The following is a 17,117-nucleotide window of genomic DNA, read 5'->3' on the forward strand; positions in this document are numbered from 1 at the left end:
TAGAACCACTCGAGATGCTGTGATTCCTATCCATAAGATGATCCGAGAGCTAGAGAGCCAAGGGGTGGTCAGCAAGACCCACTCACCCTTCAACAGCCCCATCTGGCCTGTGCGTAAATCTGAAGGAGAATAGAGACTGACGGTTGACTACCGTGCATTGAATGAAGTGACTCCACCACTGAGCGCTGCTGTGCCAGACATATTAGAGCTCCAGTATGAGCTTGAGTCCAAGGCAGCGAAGTGGTATACCACTATCGATATTGCCAATGCATTTTTCTCCATTCCGCTGGCAGCAGAATGCAGGCCTCAGTTTGCCTTCACCTGGAGAGGTGTGCAGTACACTTGGAACCGGCTGCCCCAAGGGTGGAAGCACAGTCCTACCATCTGCCATGGACTGATCCAGAGTACACTAGAAAAGGGTGAAGCTCCAGAACATCTGCAATATATTGATGACATCATTGTATGGGGGAAGACAGCAGCAGAAGTGTTTGAGAAAGGAGAGAAAATAATCCAGATTCTCCTGAAAGCCGGTTTTGCCATCAAGAAGAGCAAAGTCAAGGGACCTGCTCAAGAGATCCAGTTTCTGGGAGTGAAGTGGCAAGACGGACGACGTCAGATTCCCACTGATGTCATCAACAAGATAACAGCAATGTCTCCACCATCCAACAAGAAGGAAACACAAGCTTTCCTAAGCACCATTGGTTTTTGGAGAATGCACATTCCCGAGTACAGTCAGATCGTGAGCCCTCTCTATCTAGTCACCTGTAAGAAGAACACTTTCCACTGGGGCCCTGAACAGCAACAAGCCTTCGTCCAGATTAAGCAGGAGATCGCTCATGCAGTAGCCCTTGGCCCAGTCAGGACAGGACCAGATGTGAAGAATGTGCTCTACTCTGTAGCCAGGAAGCATGGTTTGTCCTGGAGCCTGTGGCAGAAGGTGCCTGGGGAGACTCGAGGCCGACCACTGGGATTTTGGAGTCAAAGCTAAAGAGGGTCTGAAGCCAACTATACTCCAACAGAGAAGGAAATTTTAGCAGCCTATGAAGGAGTCCAAGCTGCCTCAGAGGTAATAGGCACTGAAGCACAACTCCTCCTGGCACCCCGACTACCAGTACTGGGGTGGATGTTCAAAGCAAAGGTTCCCTCTACCCACCATGCCACCAGTGCTACACGGAGTAAGTGGATTGCTCTCATAACACAGCGCGCCCGTATTGGAAAGCTGAATCGCCCTGGGATTCTGGAAATAATTACAAACTGGCCAGAAGGTGAAAACTTCAGTCTCACTGATGAAGAGGAACAAGAAGTGACACGTGCTGAAGAAGCTCCTCCATATAACCAACTGCTAGCGGAAGAAACACAATATGCTCTTTTTACTGATGGTTCCTGTCGCATGGTAGGAATGAATCGGAAGTGGAAAGCAGCCGTATGGAGCCCCACACGACAGGTCGCAGAGGCCACTGAAGGAGAAGGTGGATCAAGCCAACTTGCTGAACTCAAAACTGTTCAACTGGCCTTGGACATTGCTGAAAGAGAGAGGTGGCCAAAGCTCTACCTCTACACTGATTCATGGATGGTAGCCAACGCTCTGTGAGGATGGCTGGAGAGGTGGAAAGAGGCTAATTGGCAGCGTAGAGGAAAACCAGTTTGGGCTGTTGAAGAGTGGAAAGACATCGCTACCAGGGTAGGGAGGCTACCTGTGAAGGTCCACCATGTAGATGCCCATGTCCCCAAGAGTAGAGCTAATGAGGAGCACAAAAACAATGAGCAGGTAGACCAGGCTGCAAAGATAGGGGTGTCCAAGATAGACCTAGATTGGGAGCACAAGGGAGAGTTATTCCTAGCTCGATGGGCCCATGATGCCTCAGGTCATCAGGGTAGAGATGTCACCTATAAGTGGGCACGAGACCGAGGGGTGGATTTAACCATGGACAGTATTTCTCAGGTTATCCACGACTGTGAGACGTTGCTGCCATCAAACAGGCCAAGAGGGTGAAACCCCTATGGTATGGTGGGCGGTGGTCCAAGTACAAGTATGGGGAGGCCTGGCAGATTGACTACATCACACTGCCCCAGACACGCCAAGGCAAGCACTACGTGCTCACAATGGTAGAGGCCACCGCGGGATGGTTGGAGACCTATCCTGTGCCTCATGCTACTGCCCGTAACACCATCCTGGGCCTTGAAAAGCAAGTCCTGTGGAGACATGGTACCCCTGAGAGGACTGAGTCAGACAACGGGACTCATTTCAAGAACAGCCTTATCAGCACCTGGGCCAGAGAACATGGCATTGAGTGGGTGTACCATATCCCCTACCATGCACCAGCTGCAGGAAAAGTGGAAAGGTACAATGGGCTGCTAAAAACCACCTTAAAAGCCTTAGGTGGGGGATCTTTCAAAAATTGGGAGCAGCATCTGGCAAAGGCCACCTGGTTAGTTCATACCCGAGGCTCTACTAACCGAGTGGGCCCTGCCCAATCTGAGCCTTTGCACAGTGTAGATGGAGACAAAGTCCCAGTGGTACATGTCAGGGGTTTGTTAGGGAAGACAGTTTGGATCAGTCCTGCCTCGAGTACAGACAAACCCATTTGCGGGGTTGTTTTTGCTCAGGGACCAGGTTGCACATGGTGGATAATGCAAGAAGATGGAAGAACACGATGTGTACCTCAGGGAGATCTGATTGTTGGGTGAGAACCATGTATAAATATCACTGTTTGCTGAATGTTGCCACCATTGTCTGTGTATAGCTGTATATTAGATGTATAATGTATGTGTTTGTAGAGTTAGAATATATATATTAGTTTTAGTAGTAAGGTGACGATATGGGGATAAGGGGTGGAATGTCCTGGGTTGACTATATGATGCTTTTATCCCCAATCGTCTTGTTCTGTTTATACTGAATATTAAGTTTTACACCTTTAAGACTCTCTTCCAGACAGTGAGGAGGGGAGGGAAGAAGCGCGCAGTTTGTTTTCAGACTGCTCTCACTCCTCCACATTCCTGCTCCTGGACTGTGTTGTCTGTGGATGGACAGACAGCCGGACAGAGCTCCTTTTTTCCCTTTTTCTTGCTTTTAGTTAGTTTTAGCTAGCTGAGGCAAAGAAGTTCTCCGAATTGTGATTTTTTCCTTTTTTCTTGGACCTGTTCAAGCCTGCTCTGCACTGAACACCCAGAAGAGCACCGGCAGCTCCACCTGTGGCCCCCCTGGCCAGGCCTGGGCCGCGGCGTTTCCAGCACCAGAGACTGATCAGAGACTGAGTGAGCTGAGCTGCAACCAGGGGAGGGGACTGTTCTGAGTTTGCTTTCCTTGGATCAGTGAGAAGTTTTATTGTTTAATATTGTTTGGTTTCTATTGTTTAATAAACAGGTTTCTTTCCACTTTTCTCCAAGGAGATATTTTCTCCCGAACCGGTTGGAGGGGTGAGGGGCAATTGAATCTGCTATTGTAGAGAAGCCCCTTTGGGGGTTATCTCCCAAACTTGCCCTAAACCAGGACACTGCATCAAATAAATCAACACATTCTGAGCAGAGGAGCAAGAGGATGCTCCTCTCCACAAATCCAGCCTGGGGACGAGGTATATGTCAAATCCTCTGGGGGAAAGCCTCTTATCCCAAAATGGAAAGGACTCTATTTGGTACTTTTAATCACTTATACAGCCTTTAAAGCTTGAAGCGATCACCTCTTGGCTACACTGTTCCAGAATTAAAAGACTTCTGCAAAAGGCAAGAGGAGTCCACAAGTGGACCTCAGAAAGAACAGAAGAAAGCAAAATGCGCTTCACACCATCATTGTCTTCCCGATATTTCTGATCAGAATCCAAGCCACAGTAGGTGACTGTCACTACCATCATGATCTCCTTGGCCTGCGAGATCCTGCTAGATGGAACATTCAAAAATATTTGGGAACTAATTGGCTAAAAGGGAATAATAAGGTAAAAACACTTTACACCATTTTAAGGATTAATGACCAAGCAGTTGAAGATTGAGGAAAACCTGACTCCATGCTGGCCTTTCTTGTCCCACCTGAAAGCAGGACCTCTATGGCGTGTGAATTTGAAACTCACAAACCTCTTTTAGACGAGATTACTACAGCGACCATGCGCATCCGTGACCTTTCTAACAAGCAGCGTGTGAATCCATTTTCATGTGATTCCTATCAGGATTTTTGTGCTATGCAAATTAAAATGGGAGACTATAACCTAGCACAAGATAGTTCCCTTCTTCTGCAGTGCACAGGTGGGGTGGGAGGACCATCATCACACAGAGATACAGGAATTGAGCCTGCCAGGGATGCGACCCAACAAATATTGTTTCCAGCAGGCAGCTCTTGTGCCACTAGAATAATAAATTGTACTGCTGGTATGCTTAGTACATGGAACAGGTCTCACAGAGCATCTGCTTCTGAGAATTGAATTTCATTCTTGGCTTATTCCAGGCCATCAGAAATAATAACCAATCAAGTTGGAGGGGAAGCCAGAAGCACAATCATCCTGTTAGGGTATATCATGCCCAATGTCATGACTGTGTGATGGCAACCCAGATATGCATGGAATCCTGACAGCACAACTACATCCTCTTGTGGGCTGAGGTACTCAGAATACTCAGCCATTTGTACTGGGAAATTTAGTAAAGTAAGTGTTTTTTGTAATACTACCAGGGGCCAGTGTAAGGTTTCTGAAGGTTTCTGAAACGCTTGCCTAAAGGCAGGCAATGCATCTGAAGAAACCTGTTACCATGCCTTGGGTACTCGACAAGAAGCGAAACAGAATGGGTCACACAATAGGCATTTAAAATTAAAACAAACAACTTTACATGAGCAAACAATGGCATAGCACGGGACCCATGTGTGAAATAATATAGTCTTTCACTCTGTGGTAAGAAAAATAAATGAACAATTGTTGCTTCTAAATCCAAGGTACTCTCTGAAAATGCTGGAGGTAAAAATACAGGCTAATAGATCCAAAAGTAAACAGCAATACTACCCGTTCATACAGCAAAGCCTAAAAGGCTGGGAGTCATGGATGCATTCCCAGACACCAAATCATAGGTCTAAAAAAGGCTTAAGGGGATGGTTTGGGTCTGAACTGGGAATATGAAATTCTATTGATCAAGAAGTCTTAATAAATGAAGCACTGTGAGTTTTTATATTGGACAGACACAAACTCCTCTCAGATCAGCCCTGCTAACACTTGCCCAAACCCAAAGCCTGGCAGCTAATCTATTAACCACCCTGGCCAACAATACACAGCAGGATTGTTTCCAGCAGTCGTTGGCTTTATGGGGAAACTACAGGGTAACATTTCTTTAGCATTTCAATGTAGACAAGCTCAGCTGTGGCTACGGTCTGTAATCTCAGGAAAACTTAGAAAAAGGAGAGCTGGGGAAATTGCCATGAGAATTAACTAAATCATGCCTAAAAATGAAACCACAAAGGAGTTTGAAAAAGACTTCCACACTTGGTGGGAATTGGTCAGTTTCACATAGAATGAACAGAACCCTGCAGGCTTTGGCATTAACCATTAAGAATGCAACAAGATACTGTGTAATTCCAATTTTGGCCTGTGTGAGATCTGCTTGCAAAACTATGACAACAGATTCATTTAATGAAACTGCTAATGGTACTACCTTCTCTATTTGTAATTCACAACCAAAAGTGGATGCGACTTCAGCTGCACCACACAATAACTTCTCTTCAGATTATGCAGAATGCGTACGATGTGTATCATGAAGCACCCAAATTCCAAACTGGAAGGAACATTGATGTACTAAAACAAATGCTGTACCAGCCTAATATAGAATGGCAAGTGGCAGAAGTCAAAAATGCATCTCACAGAGCCTTATGGACACTCAAATTGCTATCAAAGAAATTATCTAAATCATAACCAAAATAGAGAAAGACAGAGAACATCATGAGTCAGATGTCTTCTTGTGATGGACAAATCTGGAATCACCAACAGCTCCTCAGATTTTTAGCTTCCTCAGCAAAACAGTTCTAATTTTTAAAAAAATGAACCCTCCTCTAAACCAATCATGAAGCTATGGATGTGGTAGAAAATTAAAAGAGCAGCATAACAGTACATATGTCCTGTGGACTGTGGAGGGAATCTTGCAAAAGAATTTGCATCAGAATAAAGAGAAAGGGAGGATGAAACAAGGCCTTTGTTTGACACAAGCACAAGCAATTCACATAAGCAAACAAGTACTTAGCACAGACACAGGGAAGTACTTAGCACCAGTTAGCATAAGAAAAACCTGGGGGGCCTAACTTGACAGGAGAGGGACTTGAAGAAAGCTTTAGACACATTCTAGCAGAAGAAGGAAGGGCAAGTAGGGAATGAGCCCTGTGCAGGGAAGCCATGAGGAAGAAGTGCTGCTTTAGGGTATGGAGACCGCTCTGGCCAGCGCCTGGACATCAGCTTCAAGTACAGGAATCTGACAGAATGTATTTCTAACCCGCTGCCTATGCAATCACCTCAGCAGGGTAAAGATGGATGGTATTTTTCACACAATTCCTACATCAACCCACTGAAATTTATACATGGTAGAGAAGCATTTTGGTGGGGTGCAGACCCCTGCCCTCCTGTCAGCTCAATAGAAGGGCTTTTGGTGGACAATGCATTTGTCTGCAGATTTCTTTGAATTAGGGAGACCCCTCGGGACTGCTGTATCCTGAAGGAACACCATGGGCCCTGACCTGTGCCTCAGCTTCCAGGGCCTCTCTTGGCCAGCATCCTGACGTGGATGCAGGACAGCTGCCAGGCACTGCTGGGACCCAGAGGGACAGGACCGGCTGTCTCGTGCCCACGTAGCCCCCCTCACACAGCCAGGGCCACCCCGAAACCAGACAAAGGCTCACGTGTCAGCAGAGAGGAGCAAGGAGCACTGGGCTCCTCTCAGGGGATCTCAGCATGGTGCTGCAGTGGGAGGGGCAGGCAGGCCACCCACTTTCAGGGCATCCCCTGCATCAACAGGGCGTGCATTTTGTCCTTTTCATCCCTCCACACCAGAACCAGGCCTGACATCTCCTCCTCTGCAGTTTTTCCACTTAGGACGTCATCTCACGCTTGGCCAGTGCATCAGATGAGGCCGCAATGGCTTCTGATACCACCTCCATGCCAACCACAGCTCCACTGTGTGCTGTTCCTCTTTCACAGGTTAACTTCGCATCAATTGACCAATCCATTGTTTCTCTCAAGGGTCACATTCCCACCAGTTCATCCATAAGGTTTCCTTCAGTGTCTGTTCTTCATTATCTTGCTGACGTGCAGAACAGTGGATCAAATGTGGCAGGGCCTTAGACACGACTTCACTCCTGACACACAGACTCCTTGTGCCACTGCTGGCCTTCCGTGTGCTCAGCAGGATCTGTACCTGCACAGTGTTGTGGAACTGCACCTTCAGCACAGGGACCGTGCCAGCCTGACCTGCCCTCGTTCCTCTGGGTCTGTGCACAAAACACGGCGTGGCAGAGAATGGCAGCAGGGGCCTGTGTGTCCCAGGGCCCCGGATTTGTTCTGCTTCAGCTCCACAGGGATGCAGGCAAAGTGAAGAAGCCAAACTGTTTATTAATAGAAGGCGAAGCAAAGGAATGAGCTGGGTGGGGAAAAGGGGAAGGGCAGGATCTGAGGACTAGAGGGAAAGAGCTGTGAAAAGGGAGGGAGAGTGGAGGGAAAAAGAAGGGATGGGCAGAGTCTGAGGGCTGGAGGGAGGGAGCTATCTATAAGCAGGGAGAGGGCTGAAGCCATGCAAGTTTCCCACAGGCTTAGCTGTGCCAATCATCAGCAGTGCCTGGAGCTCCAGCTGGTCTCTTCTGGTCTCAAGGCACTCTCATCTTCCATGGCATTTGCAGGTCTTCAACAAACACTGGTTCTTCTGAGCCAGTTCTGCAGCTCTCCCACTGACTATCTGTTGAACTAACATGTATGCCTGGGAAGGGCTGTCATCTCTCCTCTGGACACCTCAGGGACTGAAACGTGGGCACAGGATCTTCCCACATCACGGACTGAGGATGCAGTCATAACAAACACTGACAATGAAGAGATTGAGGCCTTGAAAAATACTGGAGCCATGCCCACTCCCCCTGAGATTTGTGCTTCCACTGTGGATTTTTTCCTGGAGAGTGCTGTTCCTTATCAGCAGCAGGTAAGCAGCCTGGGGCTAGGACTGGACGCCTCCCAGGGCCGTGTGTCCCCTCAAGCCTCGGTCACTGGGCCCCCTCAGCCTTTGAGGCGAGCAGAGTGTGGTGGGAAGGGAGGCACTTCTTGGGGGGAACCTGGGGAAGTTGCTCCCATACACAGCGCTCCAGGTCTTCCCCATGCCTCCTCCAGGTGCCAGCCATGGTGAAGAACATCCACCAGAGTCTCATGTCCCACGTCACTGTGGATGCCAGGCTGCACAGCGACATTGTGAGGCTGGCTGAGGAACACCCTGCAGACGTGGCGCTGACCCTCCTGCACTGTGCCCCAACGTGTGACAGGTACGGGGCCCACGTGCCTTGAGAGCTCAGGGCTCACCAGCCTTTAGGGCCCGTGGCCCATCACAGCCTGTCCAATGGGCTCTGCCAGACAGGCAGAGAGCTCCAGGACCCTGGGGCCCCTCTCTTTGCCCAGCCTGCTGCCAATGCTCCCTCCCTGCCCCTCAGGGCACCGGGGCTCTGTCACCTGTGCCCCCACAGCTGCACAGGGCATGGTACTGTGACTGAGATGCCTCTGACACAGAGCTCTGATCCTACAGAGCTGCTGCAATGATGTGGAGAGCCATAGGCACATCAGGACCAGCAATGGAGAAGGTGCTGGCAACACTGCTCTGTGTGATGGAGCATTGGCCTGTGCACAGCACATGCACCTCCGATGGGGACAACAAGGACGTTTTTGCCCTGGCTGTGAGTTTCTGGAACTGGCCTTTGCTTGCCACCCGGTTGCCTCTCCAGCAGCTCTCCATCCTCTCCCTGCCTCAGTCGCTGGGCTGAAACCTGAGCTAGGGCTCAGGGGACACCAGGCCCACTGCTCCCCCTGCATCTGCCCTTGGGCCCTGCCCCATGGACACCAGGGCACTGAGCGCTGTCTTGGGCTGCTTCTTCTGCAGGCAACTCTGGTGATCTGGGTCATTGTGCCTAAATGCCAGGAGGCCATGATCCTTCATTCCTCCCGCCTGTTTGTGGCTCTGCTCTTCCACGTTGTCAGCACCACCCAGCAGATGCCACCAGAGGAAGTTGAAAACTTCTGGAGAGCGTGCCAGGAGGAACACCACCTTCCCAGCAAGCCCAACAGGTCCCAGTCCTCCTGTCCTTCCCATGCCCTTGTGGCCAGTGCCAGTGCTCCCAGTGTGACCTGGGCTTTGCTCTGCACACAGGTTTGCAGTGCAGGCCATGAAGGCTCTGCCCTGCCGACTGGAGTGTGACCAGGAGGTGATGGATATGGAGCGTAAGTGTAGCTGGGACACGCTGCTGTGTGCTCACACCCAGCACTATGCCGTGGGTCTGCTGGCCAGGTGAGACCCCCTTCTCCTCCACACTGCCCCCAGCATTTGTGCCCTGTGCCCGGGTGCCCCACACAGTCCCTGTGGTCATGGGCCAGAGGGCCTTGTCACCGAGGGACGGCCAAGGAGACTGGAAAAGGCTGGGAGAGGAGGGTGCCCCGAAGGGGCCACCTCCCACAGCGCTCACATCCTCTCCAGGGATGCTGGGCAAAGACCAGACCTCCGTGAGTCAGTCCTGGCAGAGGTTTGGTCCCCCCACCTCAGGCTCTTGGTGTCTTTTTTCCCCTTCCAGAGAGATGCGCCGTGTCTCCCTCTCCTTGTGTTCTGGGATTGCTCTGCGCCTGCTTGGGCTGCTCAGCAGGGAGGAGCCACGCTGGGATCTGCCCGGCCTAGCGTTCCTTGTGGAGGTGAGCCTGAAGGCCAGCGCTGCCTGGCTGAGCTGCCTCCCAGCTCTCTGCCCTCTCGTAGCCGCAGCTGCCTGGGACGGTGCCCGTGCCCTGTGGTGCTGCCTGGCCCAGCCCTGTGCGGTTCTGGGCTGCTGCTGGCTGGGTGCCCTGTCACTGCCCTGTGCCTTTCAGGTCCTCGAGTGCCTGGACTTGAGGGAATGTGCTGACAGCATCCTGGAGATCATGTCAAGGCACCTGAGGAATGAGTGCAGGGAGAGGCGTCGCCTGGCACTCAGAGGCCTCGTGGTGCTCAGCAAGGATCCCTCGATGGTGAGAAGGGGCAGCGGCTGAAGCTGCGCTGGGGAAAGCAGCCCCATGGGCTGGCAGGGCTTCAGCAGCTGAGGCTGCTGCTCCCAGCTCTCCTGCCTCACCGGCCCCACTGCTTTGGGGCAGGCCTTTGGCCTGTGGGCCCTGCAGCAGCAGGGTGGGGTCGCAGTGCCCGGGCGCTGTTGGCGGTGCAGCCGTCCATGGCTTCCCAGCACAGCCTTGTGTTCCACACAGGCCAGGAGAATGGGCACTCTGTCTCCAAGCCTTCTGGAGCTGCTGGGTGATGCAGACGGAGAGCTGGTCGGCATGACGCTCTCTGTGTTCACTAATTTGCTCAAGAGCAGAGACATGCTGGTATCCAGCACCACTGCCCCGAAGCTGGCTGAGGCTCTCCTGCTGCTCTTCGACCACGTAAGGCTTTGTATCCCCAGCCTGGGGCACTGGGTGCTGCCCAGAAACTTTGTGCACTGTGGTTTTTTGTACTCTTCAGGTGGGCCAGGAGTAGATGGCGCTGAGGTTTTTTCTTTCATTCAGGACAACAGCCACGTGCAGTTGCTTTCCCTTGACCTCTTCTTCAAGGTGATGGATTTGGTAGCAGAGGAGGGAAAAAAGCCTCTTAAGTCAGTGGTGTGCCAGAGCCTTCCTGCACTCTTCTTCCACTGCCATGATGAGAATCAGCGTGTGGCAGAGGTCAGGACTCGTGGGCTGCTAGTGTCCCCCTGGCAGGGGGCTGGGCTGCCGGCTGCCCTGCTCACATCCCGAGCTGCAGCCTCCTCCAGGCTGTGGCACAGGGATGTGAGTCCTGTGTCCTGGGCTGTGGGGCTATCTCTGGGTCTCTGCTGCTCTCCAGGCCTCTCAGGAAACGCTGCATTGTGCGGCGGGTTCCTGCAGAGGTGGGATCTCAAAGAGCTGGTGGAGACAGAGAAGCTGTTGGCCTTTGCCGAGGTCTTGGTAAGGACGACCGAGAATCCCCATCCTCAGTCTGGAGAAATCCCCTGAGCTTGGTGCTCAATGTGCGGGGCTGGCAGCTGTGCCCCCGCCCGCTGCTGCACCCAGAGGCTGCGCGGGCTCTTCTCCAGGCTGCTGTGGGCCCGAGCCGGGTGCCCATGGAGCCCCGGCGCGGCGGGGCTGCGGGGCGGCCCCGCGGCTCCCCGGGCAGCAGCCGGCCCTCTGCCCCCTGCGGAGCCCGGCGCCAGCGGCTGTTGGCCGCGCCTCAGGGCTGTGCGGGCAGGGGAGGCCGGGGCTGGGCGCAGGGAGTGCCCGCCACAGGGGCTGAGCCCGCGCCAAGCCTTCCCTGCTGCCGCTCTCTGCAGCTGGCAGAGGACACGAGCCGAGCGGCCGAGCAGCTGCGCCGGGCCCTGCGCTACCTGGAGAGCCCCCAGGAGCCCCTGCGAGAGGCGGCCATCAGGTTCATGGGTGAGCCCCGAGGCCGGGCTCCCTCCCCGGCCCGCCGCAGCTCGGCCCCAGCCCCGCCCGCTGCCCCGGCAGTGCCATCCGGGCCCGGCGCCGTGGAGCCCCGCCTGGCCCGGGCGCTGCTGCCGCCCTCTGGCAGCCGTGCCCTTGGGCGGCAGCGTGCGGCAAGGGCCCGGGCTGAGCCCTGCCGGGCCAGCAGGGCGTGTGGCCGCAGCGCTGGCAGCGCCGCTGGCAGGGAGCTGTGCCGCTGCCGCCGTGACAGGCTCTGTGTTCACAGGGATGGCCGGGCGGCTCCTGAGGGGGCAGCCAGGAGAGCTCCTGATGATCTGCAGTGGTGAGTGAGGGCAGCGGGCTGACAGCGGGGCTGGCAGGGAGAGCTGCAGTGCCTGGGCAGGGAGCTGCCATCCCTGTCCCGGCTGTGGCGGCCTCGCTCCCTGTGTGGATGAGGGGTGGCGTGGGCAGAGCACAGAGAGATTTCAGGGATGGGGGGGGGGGGGGGGGGGGGGGGCAGATTCATGGCCAGCTGATCCAGTTGACACCCCCTCTCTTGTGGCCATGGCCAGAGCTGGGTGGGATGGCCCTGGCAGGACGGTCTCCTAGGATTCCCACAGATCCAGGCTCTGACTGTGGCTCTGTTCCTCTCCCTTCCAGCCCTTCAAGCCCTGAGGAGAGATGACAGCCCTTCCCAGAAAAACATAGTTGTTAAACAGATATTCAGTTGGAGAGTTACAGAACTGGCTCAGAAGAACCAGTGTTTGTTGAAGACCTGCAAATGCCATGGAAGATGAGAGTGCCTTGAGACCAGAAGAGACCAGCTGGAGCTCCAGGCACTGCTGATGATTGGCACAGCTAAGCCTGTGGGAAACTTGCATGGCTTCAGCCCTCTCCCTGCTTATAGATAGCTCCCTCCCTCCAGCCCTCAGACTCTGCCCATCCCTTCTTTTTCCCTCCACTCTCCCTCCCTTTTCACGGCTCTTTCCCTCTAGTCCTCAGATCCTGCCCTTCCCCTTTTCCCCACCCAGCTCATTCCTTTGCTTCGCCTTCTATTAATAAACAGTTTGGCTTCTTCACTTTGCCTGCATCCCTGTGGAGCTGCAGCAGAACAAATCCGGGGCCCTGGGACACACAGGCCCCTGCTGCCGTTCTCTGCCACGCCGTGTTTTGTGCACAGACCCAGAGGAACGAGGGCAGGTCAGGCTGGCACGGTCCCTGTGCTGAAGGTGCAGTTCCACAACCCTGTGCAGTTACAGATCTTGCTGAGCATCCTGGAGCCCCTGGATTTTGGAAGAGCCAGCCTGAGGATGCTCTGAACCCAGCTGTGAGGGATTCCATGGCAAGCATCCATGGAGGGCAAAGGAGCTTGGAATGCTGGCAGTTTTCAAGAACAGCTTCCTGAAAGCACAGCAGTGCTCCATGCCTGCACAGGATGAGGAGGAGGGCAGAACCAGAGACCATCCAGGCTCAACAGGGAGCTTTGGGTGTGCCTGAGAGCAAATGAAGCAGCAGCATGGTGCCCGAGACTCGGACACGCGACCGTGCCGGTGCCTGGAGCGCTGCCAGGTAGTGCCGGGATCCCGGCTGTGGTTCTGGTCCCCACAAGTGAGGAATGGCAGCCCCAGGCTCAGCCCCAGGCAGAAAGCCAACCAGGTGAGAGCAGAGGGAGGGCACCCTCCCAGTCTCTCTTGGCCATGGTCACAAAACAGCCCCTGCTGCTTCTTCCTCCGCCCGTGTTTGGGGTGTGCTGGTGGCAGAGCCAGCCAGCTTGTGCTCTGCGTTCCAAAGCCTGTTGGGCGCGGGCAAGAAAAGCGCAGTGTGCACAGCAGAGAGTCCTGGAAGGTGCTGGCAAGAACTTCTAAATATAGGCTCTTTCAGTCTAAACATGTGGTTTTCTTTACTAAGAAAGAGCTCCTCTGGCTCTGTCAGTGCTTCTTTTGCTCTCTTTGGACTGTCTAATGCTTAGCCAGGAACTTCCACCAATTCCAGGGTCTGCAGTGACAATAGGGATTGAGCAGTTCGAATGGTGGCAATGGAAGGACAAATTAGAGTCCAATGCCTCCTTTGATGCTGTCACGTTTGCTCAGCAATTGACAACATGAGGAAAATTCGAGTTTTCTTCTCAGCTTGGAGAATGCCAGAGCAGTTTGTGTTGCAAAGTATCGTAAGGATCATCCAGTTCCCACCACCCTGCCATGGGCACAGGTGCTATGCAGGCACAGCTGTCACTAGAACTGGAAGAACACTTTTCCATGTTTGCCTTTTCCTCTCCTGGATTTCAAGCTGACATGAAAAACTCAGCTGGTTACAGCTGAATTGTGTAGCTCACAGGACTTGGAATGGGAGTCTCCAGTGGGCCATGCTCTGTCCATTCAGCCTTTGTTGGAGCATCCAGATGGAGCTCAGCCCTGTGCAGCCCAGGCACAGGCCCCAGGCCGGTCCATTTCAGCATCCCAAAGTTTTTGTGCCTTCCTGAGCACCCTGAGGCTCCTGAATGCAATCTTGAATTCCCAGTCAGTGCTGTGCAGGACATGAGAACACAGGAATGAGCCTGTTTGCCTCATTCTTGGGTTTGCTGCTCCTGCCTAAAATAATCATCAGGAGTATGTACCAATGTAAAAGTTATAGCTGAGCACCAGGGACTTTTTCTGTAGTGTTTAAAACTAAAAACCTTGTGCAACTGTTCAGAGACTCTAAAATGCAGGGTGAAAATGACAGCTTTAGTATTTAACATGGGATTTTTCTGGTCAAGGATTTGAATGCTAAGGCAGAAATTACAAAACTGTTAAAAGGTTGTTTTCATTGGCAACCCCTTTTAAATGGCATCAGCACAATTACAGGGAACAGGGTATGACACCAGGGACCGTACTTGGCACTTCATGGCTTAAATGTTTTGCCTGGCTTCACACAGGAGTTCAAGTTTTCCCAGGGCTTTGATCGACTGGTCATTGCGGGTCACTTTCAGGAAATGCAAAAGAATGTAACAGCAGAACTTCTGCAGCATGTGCCCTAGGGCATAGGGAGAGAACTGTCCCTGTGTGCTGAAAGATGAGTCGACGAGGCAAATGTCCAGTCTGGATGAGCAACAAGGTTTTGAAGGAACTTAGAAATAAAAAAAAAGATGTATCGTCTTTTAAAGGAGGGGCTGATTTCTCAGGAAGTATTTAAGGGAGCTGCTAGTGCATGTAGGAAAAAAAATAGGGTGGCCAGAGCTCAGTTTGAACTTAACTTGGCAACTTCTGTTAAAAAGAATAAAAAAAGTTTTTGCAAATATATTAATGGTAAAAGGAAGGGTATATCCGACCTCTGTTCCTTATTGAATGAGGCAGGCAACCTAGTGACTAAAGATGAGGAAAAGGCAGAAATGCTTAATGCCTTCTTCGCCTCAGTCTGTGGTGGTAAGACAGCTTGTCCTCAGGGGTTGGTAGGTGGTGCCAGGGAGCAGAATGGTCCTCTTGTTATCCAAGAAGAGGCAGCCAGAGAACTGATGGGACACTTGGATATTCATTAATCAATGGGGCCAGATGGGATCCATGCCAGGGTGATGAGGGAGCTGGAAGATGAGCTTGCGAAGCCGCTCTCCATCATTTATCCAGAGTCGTGGCTCACTGGCGAGGTTCCAGATGATTGGAAGCTGGCCAATGGGACACCTGCTTACAAAAAAGGTAGGAAGGAGGATCCTGGCAATTACAGGCCAGTTAGCCTGACCTCAGTAACAGGTAAGATGATGGAACAGTTCACGCTGAGTGCTATCACACAGCACTTACAGCATGGCCAGGGTATCAGAGCCAGTCAGCAGGGGTTACAAAGGGTAGGCCACGTGTGACCAGCCTGGTCTCCTTCTGTGACCAGGTGACCTGCCTGGTGGACGCAGGAAAGGCTGTGCATGTTGTCTATTTAGACTTCAGCAAGGCCTTTGATACTGTCTCCCACAGCACACTCCTGGAGAAGCTGGCAGCCCACGGCTTGGGCGGGAGCACTCTTGGCTGGGTTAGGAACTGGCTGGATGGCTGGGCCCAGAGAGTGATGGTGAACGGTGCTGCATCCAGCTGGCGGCCAGTCACCAGTGCTGTCCCTCAGGGCTCTGTGCTGGGACCAGTTCTATTTCATATTTTTATAGACGACATGGATGAGGGCATCGAGTCCTTCATTAGTAAATTTGCAGCTGACACTAAGCTGGGAGCTTGTGTTGATCTCCTGGAAGGAAGGAGGGCTCTGCAGAGAGACTTGGATCCGTTGGATGGATGGGCAGAGTCCAGCAGCATGAAGTTTAATAAGTCCAAGTGCCGAGTTCTACGTTTTGGCCACAAAAATCCCCTACAATGTAACAAGCTGGGGACAGTGTGGCTGGACAGTGTTCAGGTGGAAAGGGACCTGGGGGTGCTGGTTGACAGCCGGTTGAATATGAGCCAGCAATGTGCCTTGGTGGCCAAGAAGGCCAATGGCATCCCGGCCTGCAGTAGGAATTGTGTGGCCAGCAGGAGCAGGGAGGTCATTGTTGCCCTGTACTCGGCGCTGGTGAGACCGCACCTTGAGTACTGTGTCCAGTTCTGGGCCCCTCAGTTTAGGAAGGATGTTGAGATGCTTGAGCACGTTCAGAGGAGAGCAACGAGGCTGGTGAGGGGCTTGGAACACAAGCCCTATGAGGAATGTTTGAAGGAACTGGGGTTGTTTAGCCTGGAGAAACGGAGGCTTAGAGGTGACCCTATTGCTCTCTACAACTTCCTGAAGGGAGGTTGTAGACAGGTGGGGGTCGGTCTCTTCCACCGGGCAGTGACTGACAGAACAAGAGGACACAGTCTCAAGATACGTCAGGGAAGGTATAGGTTGGATATTAGGAAAAAAATTTTCACCAAAAGAATAATAAAGTACTGGAATGTTCTTCCCAGGGAGGTGGTGGAATCAGAATCTTTGAATGTGTTTTAAAAAAGGTGGAATATGGCATTTGGTGCTATAGTCTAATTGAAGTGTTGGGGCATAGGTTGGACTTGATGATCCTAGACATGTCTTAAAACCTCATTATTCTGTGGTTCTCTGAAAACCTTGAAAATGATCAGCGGGCTCTGGAAAACTTTTTAAAAAAATCAGAAATGGATGTAGCTCTGTGAATTTTCAGGCACAGCTCTTTGGGTCTGGAGGAAATATTTGCTTTGCATCAGCTAAGACATAGACAGACACACAGCAAATGGAGCACTGAACATCACAGACTGGGCTAGTGTTTTTCCCAGAAGAACTGACAGAAGATCACAATGAAACACGACAGTGTCCCTGAACAATCCAATTGTCCAGGGAAACTCAGCAGCTGATGGTGTTGTGGTGCTACTGCCAATCCCTTCCATGAGCAAATCATTTCAGGACTGACTAACAGCCTCTGCCTTCTCACAGACACCAGGTGTTGCAGCAGTGCTCCGGGTGCTGCTGCCAACAGCCCCTGCAGGGAGGAGCACAGCCCCCAGTACACGTGGGCTTTGGCTCCCTGTGGCACAGAAGCCCCCCGGGGCACAGGTCTCTGGGGCAGGAGAG

General features: G+C 52.5%; 1 long non-coding RNA gene across 1 annotated transcript; it reads right to left on the bottom strand.

The window, feature by feature from the left end:
* Positions 1 to 14,869: 14,869 nt before the first annotated feature.
* On the bottom strand, positions 14,870 to 17,084 carry LOC135298346 (uncharacterized). The gene is made up of 2 exons (XR_010360335.1): positions 15,362 to 17,084; positions 14,870 to 15,244 (listed from the first exon to the last, which is right to left on the bottom strand). It is a non-coding gene; the product is annotated as an uncharacterized LOC135298346 (long non-coding RNA).
* Between the last annotated feature and the right edge of the window lie 33 nt (positions 17,085 to 17,117).

The sequence above is a fragment of the Passer domesticus genome, chromosome 4 (genome assembly GCF_036417665.1).
Source record: "Passer domesticus isolate bPasDom1 chromosome 4, bPasDom1.hap1, whole genome shotgun sequence".
NCBI lineage: Eukaryota > Metazoa > Chordata > Aves > Passeriformes > Passeridae > Passer > Passer domesticus.